At 52.2% G+C, this 14,730-nt stretch overlaps 1 protein-coding gene across 2 annotated transcripts in view; it reads left to right on the top strand.

Annotated features, from left to right (window-relative positions):
• PLXNA4 (plexin A4) overlaps positions 1-14,730 on the top strand; it is a 425,241-nt gene that overhangs the window by 66,307 nt on the left and 344,204 nt on the right. The gene's annotated exons all lie outside the window — the stretch shown is intronic.

Below are 14,730 nucleotides of genomic sequence, written 5' to 3' on the forward strand. Positions count from 1 at the left end.
TAAAAGATCATGACCCTGGTTTGGGAAAAAACCATCCTGTAATCTTAACGTAGAGAGAAGAAAGGAAAATTCACATACAAGTAGAAGTATGTGATTCTTGATGGCCAGTCCAACTTTGGTGGAATTCCATAGTACGAAACTGTATTTTGATTGGCTTTAAAAGTCCAAGTTTCCCTTCATCAAGTATGGCCACTTGCCAAGCACATTTCACGGGGCGCTGCACCCAGGCAGCCTGTGAGGAGGCCATTCCTGCCGGCGCTGGAAAGATGGAGAGGAAGGAAGGGTTTATCTTTGGTATTCTAACCTTTAGGTTCAGGCTGTTTTCAGTGGTGAGTTTTCCAGGTGCCTGGGCTGAAACTAAAAGATGCCATTTCTTGGAGGTACTAAGAAGCCAAGAGTCCCCTAGTGTCACAGAGGAAATGGGAGAGGCACCATTGGCTGGAGAGGGTGGAGGGGACTCCACCGTACCTGCTGAACCCTAGCGGGTGACGTATCTTTGGGAGCCTTTGGTTTGGGGCAATGGCTGATCCACTCAGTAGAGTCGAGGGGAGAGGTTTATGAACTGGGGGGCCATGGATTTCTCCCAAATGCAGGCTATGAAGCACAGGCCAGGGGCTGTGTTGGGTGTATGTATACTACACATCCAAGCATAGCTCCCTGGAGGGGATGATGGTAGGAAGCTGGCATGGGGAAGGCCCTTGGAGACCCTCTGGTCTCAACCTTCAAGTTGAATGAATTGCCCAAGGTCACATATTTTGGAAAACAAAGTCAGACGCAGCACTTGAGGGAAATTTCCCTTGCCTCTTGAAGAAGGAAATCCCACTTGCACACACTCATGCACACATACGCACACCATATCTACACGTGCACGTGTGCACAACATGCAGTCAATGCCCCTACCAGCTTGCACACGTACACACACACCCTATGTTCAGAAATGCAAGTTTACACAGTGTGCTTGTGAAACAGCTAGTTCTTTTGAGATCAGAGGGGTTGGCTATTTTTTCCTGTAGATGCTTTTCTGTAGAAAACTTGCTCAAATTCTGTCTTTTCGGGTGAGGCTTTTGGGAGTAGAATCAGCCACCGAGATCAGCCTGGCTGCCTATGGGCAGGTGTTTGTCCCGCCCTTGCCCCCTGCCACAATACAAAAAGCAAAGTTCATGAGGGAAGTCTGCAGAGCTGCGGGTCCTAAGACCACATGGTGGCCTTGGAGAGAACAGAGGGACGACAGCTTTGCAAGGCAGGCTAATGCCAGGGCTGGGAGTCATGGAGGCAGATAACAAGCTTTTGATTTTTCTGTGGGCTTTAATTAGCCCTTTCAAGTTGGAGGCAAGTTCAGGGCTGAGAGCAGAAAGGAGAAGGCCAGAAACTCCACACCGGGCTGGGCTGTCTCCCCAGCCAGTGTAAAAGGCCCTGCCAGCTTGTAATGTCAAGTATCGGTTTCCTTTGATTCGGCCGGCGCTTGGATTACTTTGCTCCGGTGCTCCGGTGCTCGGCTACAGTTCCCTTGGCCCCAGCTCAGACCACACATGCTCCCCAAGCCATCAGCCGGGGCCGGAGTCCTGGGGCTCCCCAGGGAGGAGCCCTGCTGGGCACACCGCTTGCAAACCCAGCTTCTCCTCCACCCATTCACGTGGCTGCTGGGTTCCTTTCCGTTCTCCCTTCCTGCCTCGAGGCAAGGATCGGCAAGGTGAATCTAGAGTTCTCTCTTGCCTCTGAGTCCAAGATTCCCTGGAGGCCTGTGACGTGGGACAGAATCTCAGATGGATGGCCCGTGTCCTGGAGCGTGCCCTGTGTAAGACCACGGAAGGAGGGAAGCCTGGGCACAGGAGGTTGACTTTTAACATTAAAACCTAGCCTGTTTTGCAGGCTAGGTGTTCCCTCTGGGCTTTATCATAATTACGACGCAAAGAGTTTGGTGAAAAGGTGTGACTAGTGGTTCATTTTTTTTAAATTGAGATATAACTGATGCAGGACATTGTATCGGTTTCAGGTGTACAATGTAATGATTCGATATTTGTATGTATTGCAAAGTGATCACCGCAGGAAGTCTGGTTAACCACACCAAGTTACAATTTTTTTTTTCTTGCGATGAGAACTTTTAAGATCTTTCTCTTAGCAACCTTCAAATACACGATACAGTCACCATGCCGTACATTACATCCCCAGGACTTAGTTATGTTATAGCTGCAAGTTTGTACTTCTTGACCAGTGATTTGCTTTTATTGTGTTCCTGTTGTCTTCATTCCCCAAGGCTAGAATGCTCATCCTGTGGTATCCTTCAGGGTCTTCTGGCCTCTCCCATTTCTTGGGGTCCACATTCCTTCCCCTGAACTCGGGCCTCTGGAACTCAGAGCAGGGAGCAGTGTGAGCCGGGAGGTCCCTCTCCCCCTCCCTAGATCCCAGCTGCCACTTTGCATATGCTCACGGAAGATGAGGCGGTGTGGGAAGCGAACATCTGTGTGACCTGGGCTGCTGTGCCACGGAGCATTCGTGGAGGCACATGGTGAGCTGCAGCCTGGTGGCCAGATAAAGGGAGAAGTGTGGAACTCGGCCTGCAGGCCCCCAGAGAGCTCCCTGTTGCTTTAATGCCAGGTGAATCAGGGAAGGCTGGTGGAGCCCACCAGAAATAGAGGATGGCGGGCCGGAGTGGCCTCCTCCTGGGAATGTAAATGCGTCGCACACACAAATCTCTGAGTGGGTGTCGGGCAGGTGCGTAGAGGCTAGGAAAGCAGCCCCGGTATTTTCTGGTGCTTGTGGGAGATGGAAGTGGCTTCCAACTTTGCCTTCTAGGCCATTCTTTTTCTAATCAGCCCTAATAGAAAGAGGTATCCAAGAACAAATGGCCTAGAGTCTGAAAAATGTTCCATAGGTCTCAGGAGGGCATGGGCAGAAAGAGGGTCCTAGAGGCATCAGCCAGGGATCCCATTCTATTTTGGGATTCAAGGGACTAGGGGCCAACCTGAGGCCCTTTGCTTACCCACATCTAGGAGGGTTAATGCTAACATGTAAGCTCTGTTTCTCCTGTTCAGCCCTCAGATGGTCTCTGTCTCTGGTTTCTTTTGAAAGCTGTTACCCAGCTCCCCAAACCGTCTGTATGCAGAGCACAAGATGATTGGCACGAGGAGCCCATTGCCTATGGCTTCTGTCGTGCCATGGTCCTGAGCAGGCCAAGGTGACAGCTCCAGACTTTTCCTGGGAGCCCTGATACTCCTGACCTGGAGGGGGGCAGCCAGGCTGGAGAGTGTGCTATTGTGGGCCAAGGCTCTTGTACTCTACATGGACCAAGTGGCCTGGCCCCCAGAGTCCCCAGGCATAGCTCTCCATGCCTCCTCAGCCTCCTGAGGTAACTCATGGAACACTATCCCTCCCACCTCCAAATGAATTAATGAATAAACAGAACAATTATCAGGCCCTGGCAATGTACGCCTTCCTAGTGGATGCCAAAATCATGAAATGACATCAGTGTCTGGGGGCTCAAGAGTCCAGGAGAGAGATGCACCCCAGCAGGTGATTTTGACCTGTGTGACGGGAACAACGGCTGTGGTCATGGGAAAGGTCATCTCTCACGCCACTAAATCTGTGTGAGTTTGGATCCAATTGAGAAGTGGACATGGGAGTCCGGGAGTGTCAGCTTTAGTGCTGATAAAGCTAGATGGGGCAAAAATCAACTTCTTAATCTTCCCCTCAACCCTTGAACTTCGAGTGACCTTGCAATACAAAACATAGGTGCTTGGGGGAGAAACTTTTATCCAGAATCATTGCCTGACACTGGTCAGGTGTCCGTAGTGGGAGTGGAGAGAGGTGACCTCCGAGCTGCCTGGCAATCCCATTGCAGGGCTTCGCATTGTGCCTAACAGTTTACAGAGGGGCTCATCACCTACTTTTCTTCTCGAAATGGTGCTGCAGGGTAAAGCAAAGGCAACATCGTCTCCACTTGAGGAACTGGAGGAACAGAAAAGTCAAGTTATGTCCCTCAAGGTCATAGGATTGGTAGACTAGAACCTACTCTGCATCCTAATTCTCAGCTCAGTGTTTCCCCAGTGTGCTCACTGGTGTGTTAGTGGCATCCGGTGTGGGACAGTCTATGGTGTGGGGGTTGTTGGGGCATTGCAGGGCATTGACAATCCTGGGACCCCTGTCACTGCAAGAACTAGAAAAGCCTCTCACATTTCTGGAAGTCTCTGGCTGAGGACCATTCCTAAACCATATATCTGACATGGGGCTTACCCGCCAGCCCTGCTCTATCATTCCACAAGGTTCACAGAGGTACAGGTACTGAGCTTTTGATTTTTAACCCCACCAAGCTTCTCTTCACGTCCGACAGGAGAACCCTCCTCACAGGTGCCCTTGCTTTGACTCTTGTATGCCTTGGTTTTACAGGCACTGAAGCCCTGGGAGGAGACAGGATCACCCCCCCCCACACACACACACAGCCCCACACACACACCCAGTCTTGGGCTGGCCTCCCATCCTGGCCTGGATGGGTTACTCAGGTTTGTCTGGCGCCTGGGATCCTGAAACTCCATAAGAGTGAGCATCCGGAATGGTCAGGCGGCCACCCTGGGCTCCGGGGGCTGGCTTCTGCTCATCTGTTCAGAGTGTTTTCTTATTCCTGGCCAGCAGGAAGTGCAGCTCTGGCTAGATGGGGTGTATCCTGTTGTTCATGGCGCTAGGCAAGGTTTTTCTCTTGCTGCTCAGACCAGGAACTCCTCCTCTTGCCGGCCCCATGCCTCCTTCCTCAGCTCCACTACATGTCTCTGTCTGTCTCTGTCTCTGTCTCTGTCTCTGTCTCTCTCTCTCTCTCTCTCTCTCTCTCACACACACACACACACACACACACACACACACACCAGGCCCACCAAACATGCTCAGAGCACACACACACTCAAGTCCCAGTGACAGCTCAAGTCACCTGTCTCCTTTCTCATGGGCCCAGGCACCCAGCTCTCACAGCCCATTGACCCAGTACTCCAGACCTCAAGTTTGGCCCTGGGGGGCCTGTCATATTGCAACCCCAGTCTTTACAGAAGCAAGTGTTTCTCTCCTCCAGGTTTGGCTTCTGTTCTGGGTATGCTGCTGAGAAGGCCACCCATCTCCCCCTTTTTGGCCAGCAGGGTTTGCAGGGAAAGTCCCAGCTAAGTACCCACAGATGGAGCTTTGGGCTACAGGACGGTGGCTGGGCCTTGGGTGGTGTGCTGGATGTATCCTCCCAGATGCCACCCTGGAGCCTGTTGAGTCAGCAGGGGGAGTGATGGAGACCCAGGAGTCCCGTGTGCAGAATTTGAACATGGACAGCTGCCAAGAGACCTCGGAGGCACCTCAGCCCTGCCTCTGCTGCTCACTGTGCTGTGTTCCACTGTCGTGCTTACACTCACCTCCTAAATCCCTCTTCCTCCTCTTTCTGTGATGCATTCTCCTCCACCCACCCACTACGTGGAACAGCTAATGCAGAGAGATCCCTCTCACGTGTGTGCGCGTGTGCGCGCACACACACGGCCCATACGGCATGGGGCAGCCCAACCCAAATCAGCAGCTGGGTCTCTCATTCGTGAGCATACAGACCAGCTAGACTTTACGGTCCAGCTCTGCATTCCGGGCCTTTCCTTCCAGTCCTGTCACCCTCACAGGGTGGTGTCTTGGCCGGGATTCTGGCTGGAGATTTCGGGCACCTGGGTCTCAGCCAGTCCTATCCTATGAGATGTCACTGGGCTGGTGAACAGCTTCCCTTTTGCTCTGAATGACACATTTCATCTCCAGGAAGGAGGTGGCAAAAACAATATCCCTTTCATAGAGTGTGTTGAGACTCCTAAGGAAAGAGAACTACGAAGACATTAATAAATACCGAGAGGCACGGAACACCTTGTGTTTGCAAGATGCTTCCACATCCTCACCGCCCCACCTGTAAGGTTCTCCTGTGGTTGGAATGGCCCTCTGGTGGGGCAGAAAGGGATTTAATAACACTGCTAGGATTTCAGGCTTATATTTTGGCTTCACCAGTATCTGCGTTTCAGAGATCTGGGCTCACCCAGATGCTGCGTTCTCTAGCCCAGGCCTGGAATGTGCCCCGTTTGCCTGCCCATCCCTCCGGCCCATGTTGCAGATGCAAAGTGAAGGCATTTGAAGGAGAGGCTGCATTTCAAGTCAGACCCCCCCTGCTGTCACCATCAGGTGTCCCTCGGTTTTTGCAAGGCAGAGGGGAATGACTGCACATCGGTGCAGGAGGTTTGCTTCTTTTCCTTAGCAGAGTTAGTGGAGAGGAGGGGGAAAAAGACAACTACGGGAGTTTCCCAGTTGGCCTCTCCATTTACATTTTTTCTCCCCTGGTGGACTGGGCCCCACGTGCTGTCCGCGTAGATGAAACGGGATCCGCGGGAGAAGCAAGCCCACGTCTTTTCCCAGTCCGGTGTCATTACTGTGTCTCTGTCAGTGTTCCAAAATATAATGGGATTTGTTTGGCTGATTTATCCTGCATGCAGGCAACATTATCCAGGCTCACACACAGGCCTGAGGAGCAAGAGAGGAAGATGCAACAAGAGTGAGGCTAATAAAATTTATTCCCACTAACAAGGGAGTGGCCTCCCCCCATAATTCAGCCTGGCCAGTGGGGCCACTGCTTCCCAGGGCCTGCCAGAAAACACACAAACTTAATCACTGTGGTGTGCCCTGCTCCAATTACAGCTTTGGTGGTGCTGGGGCCGTCTGGAAGGGGAGTGGGAATGTGGGATGATGGGCAGTGTGCAACTTCTTTGCCCTTGACAGGTAGCCACTGGCGACCTTTGAAGCCAAGGCACAAATGGACAGAGCAGCACCCGACGGGGCTGTGCTTGGCACCATTCCCAATGCCGGGAAGCCTTCCCTGGTATTTCCCTATGGTCACCCAGTTTGGGCCACTGGATGAGCCTCAGCGTGGTGGCCATCTGCAGAACTGGGCCAGTGGAGTTGGGGTCCTGGTTCTCTTGCTCCACTGGCCTCTAGTTCTGGTCATGGTATCTTGGACCTGTCTGCTTGTCAGAGGGAGGAACTGGGGCTCTCAACAGCTGAGCTAGTGAGGAGGAGGTCGTGGGCTCAACCCCCCAGATCCTATCCTGGGTTGGGGTTACTCTTTGCTGGCTCTACTCAACTATTCCTAGGAGGGGTGCATTGCTACACCTAACTGTTGGTTACAGGCCTCAGAGAGTGCACTTGGTCTAAGCCTCTCTCTTGGGAAAACAGCTCAAAATAGTGGCATTAGTTTCATCTTGGAAGGATAACTTATTATGATGATGAGTGAAAGGCCGCTTAGCGATCTGGTGGGATTGGACACAGTCTCAAACACACATAGAAATATTAAAATGAGTATAAAAATAAGCATTGCTTTTAGCACATCATTTCCATTGATTCACAGCTAGTTACGTGCGTTAGTCCAGTGAATGTTTGCATCAGAGGCCACATGCACATACAGAACTCCTAAACCATGATGACCTTCTGTCCTATATTTTAGTATCCACCCTTTCAAGACACTTGGAAACAGGGCACTTGACTCCTGGGAACCTTGGTGTGATTTGTTGGGTTGTTTGTTCTTCCAACCCCGAGATACTTCTCATGAAGCCCCTTCCATAACAGTTTTGTCGAACTCGGTTGTTGTGACTGTGGGTTTGCAGGCTTCCCCTCTGTGTCTCTGTCCATGTTTGTTTCCCCTACAATCTTGCTGGAAAAAGACACGGTACAGGAATCATTCTGTGGTGGTGCTATAGTAAGGAAGTGGATGACGCCCCATTCCCTCACTCCGTTTTTGACATCTGTGTTCACAGCCAGGGTAGGGGGGCCGGCCTTCACCTGCTATGGGACTTCCCTGGCTCTCAAGAGAGTTCAGGGACGATTAGAGCTCAGAAAAGAGAAAGGGAATTTTATGTAGGATAGTAAAGTGGTTGGTTGGTGGGCCGCAGAGTCCCATTTTGGGGGATTTTTCTCTTTGTTACAGAAATGAGCACTCAGGCACATTGGACTATTTTATGGAGTAGGAAGCTTTTTGGTAAGAGTCAACCTAAGCCTCCGAAAGCCTCCTCAAGATGTTTCCAGCTCCCCGAGGACTCTGTCTGCTTACTTCTCCCTCGACCCTCAGAAGGTGCTTAGAGTCATCTCAAGGGGTAGCTGCACCCTGGACCTCAGACCCTGTTGCCTTTATTAACACCTTGGGGGTCAGTGGTCATATTTGAGCTGGGGCCCCCAATAAGTGGGTAATTATTGCCTTCTTGTGCTGTGGAGCTTTACAACTGGAGTCTGTATTTAGACATGATCTACTTCAGCTTATCTGATCAATATCCCCCTTTAAAAAAAATCCCACGTGCGTAATTCACTGATTCCCTATTTCCAGGGGAAGTCTGCTCTGATCAGTTTTGGGGATGTGTGTGTGTGTGTGTGTGTGTGTGTGTGTGTGTAAATGTAATTAATTAATGGGAAGAATTTAGGGCTGCTGAGCTTGAAGAATCCAAGACCTTTTCTCTTCCACAGCAACAAGCCCCTCATGGGCATCCCTCCTCTTTTTCTCCTAACTCACATTTCTTTTTCAAAACTGTAGCCCTCACTTTCCTTTAGGACCAAAGACCAGGAAGGGAGGAAGCCCTGTTCTGATGATTGGCCAACAGCCTCCTTCATAGTGGAGGGTTAGTTGCTTCCAGAGGCCCCAAGAAGGCAGAGCCCAGGTCCTGCCCAGGTCCTGCCCAGGTCCTGGCCCTGGAATAGGTTCCTTTGGCACCACCCTATAGGAACCTGGAGAAAACCCCTATGTAAGATGAGTGTTTGCCTTCCAGACCAGGATCTGGGGTTCTGGTGCCATTTCTCCATCAACTTAATAGGTCACATGGTAGGGGGCTTATTTTGCTCTGTAGGCCTCTATTTCCTCCTCTGCAAAATGGGACTGTTGGAGTCAAAGAGGTTGAGTTTTTTGCCTTCTCTGAGACAGCCAAGGTGTGAAAGTGTGGCCGTGCCCTGTGCTGGATGGAGCACTCAGAACTAGGCCCTGACTCACCTCTCCTGCGAATCCCTGCTGCTTCTGTGTGCCCCCTCTACCTCAAGCACTGTGTATACAACTGAGGCAGGGCATGTACGGCCTTATCTAGGTCATAGCCTAGGTCTATCTCCCCCACTGAGAAGGGGGCAGAAACCGATGAGATGTCTCCATCTTCACCTTTTTGTGTCCTCCCTGAGGCCTTTGTTCACTTCTTCCCTTCCTACTTGTCCTTATGCATACAGTAAATAGTGTTGTTTTCAGTTAGGGCCTCGGTTTCCCCTTATAGAAACAGGAGTTCCAATAGCCTAAGGTACCAAAAGTTTGATGGACAAAAGCCCAGCTAAAGGCTCTTCAGTGGGTAAGCTTGGGCAAGTGTCTGGTACCTTCTCCCCCTGTGTGATGATCTGGCCTTCCAGCTTTGGGGGTGAGCCTGGGGTGCCCAGGACTGCTCTGCACGAGACGAGATGCTGCCTTTGCATTTAGGAAGGGCAGGAGAGCTGGTTGCTCCCAGATGGAAGGACTCCTCCCCTTGCTGGACAAGGAGCTGCCCACAGAGCAAGAGGGGACCAGGTCTGACTTTGTATTTTCCACCCTGGGCTCAAGATCACTGCTGCCGACCCCGAGCAGTTGGCGGCTGCATCCCTGTTTGAAGGAGTTGGCCGCATCTATCTGCCCAAGCCTGCTGGCCTACCTGGTGGGCCTCCTTTGGATCAATTCGGGATATTTGTAAACAGTCAATGCCTAGGGTAAGGGGGTGTCCTGTGGCTATGGAAGAGGCCGTGTCCTAGAGCTGAGCTAATTGGCCCACGGGGGGATGGACCTGGTGACCCTTACCTCATTAGCACCACATCTGAATCACTGAGCTCTGGCCTAGTTCTGACCTTTCCATAATAAGGACTCTATGAGGGGTTTCTGAAAAGGTGGGGCACCTGGGGGCGGGGCTGAGACAGCCCCACTGGGCAGGGGAGGTGCCAGCAGAAGCCAGGCTAAGGGCCACATTAGCCAGAGTGAGAAGCAGCTTCAGGACCAGGTCCCTGCCTGCCTGCCTTACCACCCAAGGCCTTCCTGGTGGCTTGGCACAGGTGTCAGGGTGACAGAGGTTCCTTATGAGTATGTCCCCAGGGCACGGGGCAGGAGGCGGTACCGAGGAACTCCCAACCAGATGCCCTGCTGTCTCCTCCACCCCCTTCGGAGTCTCTGCAGAGGCCACCGGACACCTCTGGGGTCCTCAGGGACTGCTTTGCAGCTCTGCCCCCGGGGAGTCTGGGGAGACGGCGGGGGAAGGCTGCCGGCGGAATTAAAACCCCCTTTCCATGGAGATGATAGAGCTCTTCAGAGTGCCAGTCTGTCTACAGAGTGGGAGCAATTTCCCTGTAATTGGTAAAGTAACCGTAACTGCTCTGTCATTTGTATGTAGCGACACGTAATTGCACGGTAACCTTTGCCGCCGTGCGCAGGGGAAGCGCGCTAAGCTATTAGATTGTAATTTGGAGTGTCAGCTCCGGCTGTCCACACCGCCTTCACCGCCAGCGCTCGGGAGCCTGCCACCGAGCCTCTGTATCCGGATCCAGAGGGCCTGCTCTGGAGCGGCTGCGCCGTCCTTCCCTGGGCCGGGGCTGTGGGGTCCTTGGCAAGGAAGGGACCTCCACAGGGTCCCAGGCCAGTGCTTCCCCACCTGCTGAACGAGGCTCCAGCACCTACCTGGGAAGGGGTTAAGATGCAGGTCCCCGAGTTCCTGATCCAGTAGATCTGGGGTCGGTTCCAGAATTTGCGTTCGAAATGAAACAGCGCTAAATGTTCTAGATCTTGCCATCCCTCCGTTCCTTCCTTCCGCCTCATAGGCCCTATAGATCTTTAGGAAACACTACTTTTGCTATCTCGTCTTGATGACATTAGCCTCTTTGAATGTGATAACACCTCTCTGAGGTGGACACCATGAATTTTCCCCAAAACGTGAGACACACAAAGGTTGTTGGGATTGTCTAAGGATGACAAACGACAAAGCTGACACTCCTGTAGTATTTACTAAGTGCCAGACGGTGTTCTACGTGTCTTAAATAATTTAATCCTCGCCCCAGCACTAGCAAGTATATACTCCTGTTATTATCCCCAGTCTACCAATGAGAAGCTGAGGCACGGAGAGGTTAGATACCCTTGCTCAAGGTCGCACAGCATTAAGTGGTGGAGTTGGGGTTCAAGTCTAGGCCTTCTGATTCTAGTTCAGCAGTGTTAACCACTGTGAAATCAGGCTTTAATTTACTCATCCGTCTATCTGTTCATTTAACACACATATGTCTCAACCTACTGTGAACCAGGAATGAAGCTAAGGGTATGAAGATACATAAAACGTGGTCCTGTCCTTGAGCTCATGGTCCCTGGAATCCAGTAGATCAGCGCTCGGGAGACTAATAATCTCGACTAATAAAGCCATGCAACCGTGAGGATGTTTGTGGAAAGCGGACTTGGGATCTTCCTGCGTGGGGCAGAAGGGGGTGGCCCTGTCTGAGGCTTTAATGGGACGCTGTCTGTTCCCAGGGTTGCCCACGTAGGCACCTCATACATTCCCATGGAACAGATCCTTATTTTTTCCTTGGTAAGAGTGAAGTTGCTATCTAACAAATAAGCATTATAACAATGGCCAAAGCTCATTTGTGTGCATTTGTGGAGCAACCGAGGGAGAGGTATGGCTGGGTTCCTGATTATAGTGGGGTCCAGTCCACCCCTGGTGCCCCTGGCTGCTGCTCTAATCTTGCTGTTAATGGGGCCCAGGGGAGAGCTTGGCCACGGCAAGAGTATACACTCTCCTCCCCCACTGCCCAGGGTGTTCCGGAATCCACACCAGCCCTCACCTGTCGAAGGCTTTCAGCAATTAGCCTTTCCTTCCAGGGCCCACATGGCCCCGGCATCTCTGCTCCTTACACCTCAGCCTCCCCAGGCTGTGGTCCCTCTGGGGTCCCCCTGCAGTGATCAGTGCTCTAATTACCCTCTGCCCACAGCTCAGACCCAGCATAGGGGCATCCTTAGGGAGCCCACTCTGGTCAGGGGCCATGCTAGGGATGCTCCCTGCAGCCATCCCACCCCTGTTCTGGGCAGGATTCCCATGAAAAAAAAAAAAAAACAAACCCAAAAAACAAATATAAACTATCATCCTGCATTGACAGGGTGCTTTCCTCTTTACCCAGCATCCTCACACCTGTTTTCTCACCTGGCCCTCAGGACAGTCCTGTCTCACTGTTTTATATTTGAGTTGTGCGGTTGGGAAGGGAGCTGCCACGTGATCCCGAGTCCTGTGTCATCTCTGCTACTTCGTGTTAAAGGTCCCGCCCATCCCCATTGCCCCTGCTTTGAGGAAACAAAGAGTAAGCCCCCCTCGGGCCACAGCTGGGGGACCTCAGCATCCCTGCAGACCTGGACTGCACCCGGCTGAAAGCCTCGATCAGAACTTTATCACCTGGGGCGCTATGTAGAGGGAGAAACCCATATGTGGTGGGAAGGGCGGATGCTCGGGAGAAAGCCATCGTTGTCCCAGTGCCACGTGAGGAGCCCCAGCGGTGGCCCTGGTCCCATCGGAGCCCGATGACAACACCCCGAGGCAGGTGGGCAGTGTGGGGGATGGTTGTCAGGTCCAGGCGAGCGGACTGGCTGCCTCCTGACTGTCACAAGCCGAAGACGGGCAGGGCCGTGGCCACCAGGCTGCCCTGCTCAGCTGTCCTCGCTTACCACCACCCCCGTGGGAACATCCCTCCCTGGCCCCCTTGCCGCTCATGGTGCCAGAGTGGCAGAGACTTGCAGCCTCCGAGCAAGCCGCGATTCATGCTGCAAGCGGCCAAACATGCACGCTGCTCTTTTTGTAAGGGGTTCGGTATTTATCTGTTGGTGTTCGGCCTGGCCGAGGGGAAGAAGGGTGTCCAGTGATGGGCCACTCAGAAACGTAATTATGGGGGCTGAGCAGCCTACAGCCTATGCCAGCGAGGTGCATGTTTGTGCCAAAGGTGGTGGGAGAGTGTCAGACATGCCTGGTCTTGCTCCCTGCCTCAGTTTCTCCTTTTGCACCATAGACGATCATCCAGCGTCATCTACTTGGAAAATGCACCATGAGGGCAAAAGTCCCTGTGGCACAGCTTAAGCCTAAGGAAGTCATGGGTGAGGGCTCCTTGTGAAGAGGAGGCAGGAACATGCAAGGCCATGAGGATTCCCAGCATGCCCTAGGCAGCCCTTGGCATGCCTGGCATAGCATGCTGCTCGTATGTCTGTCAGGGAGAAGGCACTGTCCTCCCTTTATCTGGATTTTTCCTTCTTCTTTTCTTCCTGTCCCTTTTACCTTCCACCACCTGCCTCCTCCCCCATGTCCTCATTTTAGGAAAGAACCATAAAGATCAGACTAAACCTTGAAAGCTCCCTCCTAACTTTGACTTCTGTATTGTTTTTTGGGGGGCAGGGGGGGGAGGAGTTGGGAGTTGTGTTTGGCCTGGGCTATTGGGCCAGACCACGCAAGAAAGGCCAGAGGGGATCAAAGGTGTGGTGCAGACATCTGTTATGCACGTGGCCTGCTGGGCCTGCCCCCTGTTCTGCCCAGCTCTGTCCCAACTGCCCCCATGAGAAGAAGGAGGGGAGAGGTCAGAGAGAGGTTTTAGATGCTTAGCATGTTGTCTTCTCTGAGATGGACAATGCCCATCACCCCAGCCACCATCCTACGAGGGAGCTGAGGGGCCCTCTGAGTCTCTGGAAAGCTCAGAGTTGGCCACTTACACACAACTCCTCTGGCAAGAGCTTGCCTGCTGCTTCTCCAGATGCCTTTTCCTTTGGCTGGATTGAAGCCTTTAAAAAAATGACACCTTGGATTTTATTTCACTCCTTTTTCTAAAAAGTCCAAAGACGTTTACAGGCGTGAGCTCTATAGACTTTATGGAAACCCATCAAAAAGCAGGCCTTGTTTCCTTCATCTTTATAGAGTGGAAAATAAAAGCACAGGGAAGATGGAATAACTCTTCTAAGGCCACACAGGTCTTCTGAGAAAGAGGGGAGGGAAAGCCAGCGTAGGTTCCTAGAGCAGCCTCAGAGAGGTCTGTGCCAGACCAGAGCTGCTCGATGGGCACGCTGGGGGCTCTGCGCCAGCTGTGGCAAGGTCCCTTCCACTCCCTGGAAGGACAGAACCCGGCTGTGACCCTGTGCTCACATGGGGATCCGGGAGGCTGGAATAAAACAAGGAGAGACTCACCAGAAACACAGTGGTGAAATGGTCCAAAGGCTTTTTCTGTTGGTTCCCGGACTCCTGAAAGTGTCCAGGACTCAGGAGCAAAGAGTTGGATGCGTGTGTCACACAGGGTATCCAGGGGATATTCTCTTTAAGGAATGCTCGTAGACGTTCCAGTCATTTTTAGGGACTACAGTGCTTAGGAAAGGCTGAAGGAATGTTAAACATATTTCTTCTTGAAAAGACTTTTTAGATCTTTCCTGTAACTAATCGTTTGGAGCCTCTCATGTGGTGTTGGAATGTACTGTTTCGGTACAAAATTATTTGCCCAAGGAGCCCTGTTTTGGTGGAGCATCCTTGGGGGGCTTGACTTCCACAGAAGACACCGTGGGGAATGCTGGGTTGCCCATCTTCCCCCATGCTTTAAAAAACAAAACGGAACAGGGAATCTGAGATGGGGCATCACGAGGCACCACTGTGGCTTGTTGAGTTCATTCGTGAACCTTCTACTTCTATTCCTCTCTCCCCAACTGATTGCCTGTGC

This window comes from Nyctereutes procyonoides, unplaced genomic scaffold, assembly GCF_905146905.1.
Source record: "Nyctereutes procyonoides isolate TBG_1078 unplaced genomic scaffold, NYPRO_anot_genome, whole genome shotgun sequence".
NCBI classification, from domain to species: Eukaryota; Metazoa; Chordata; class Mammalia; order Carnivora; family Canidae; genus Nyctereutes; species Nyctereutes procyonoides.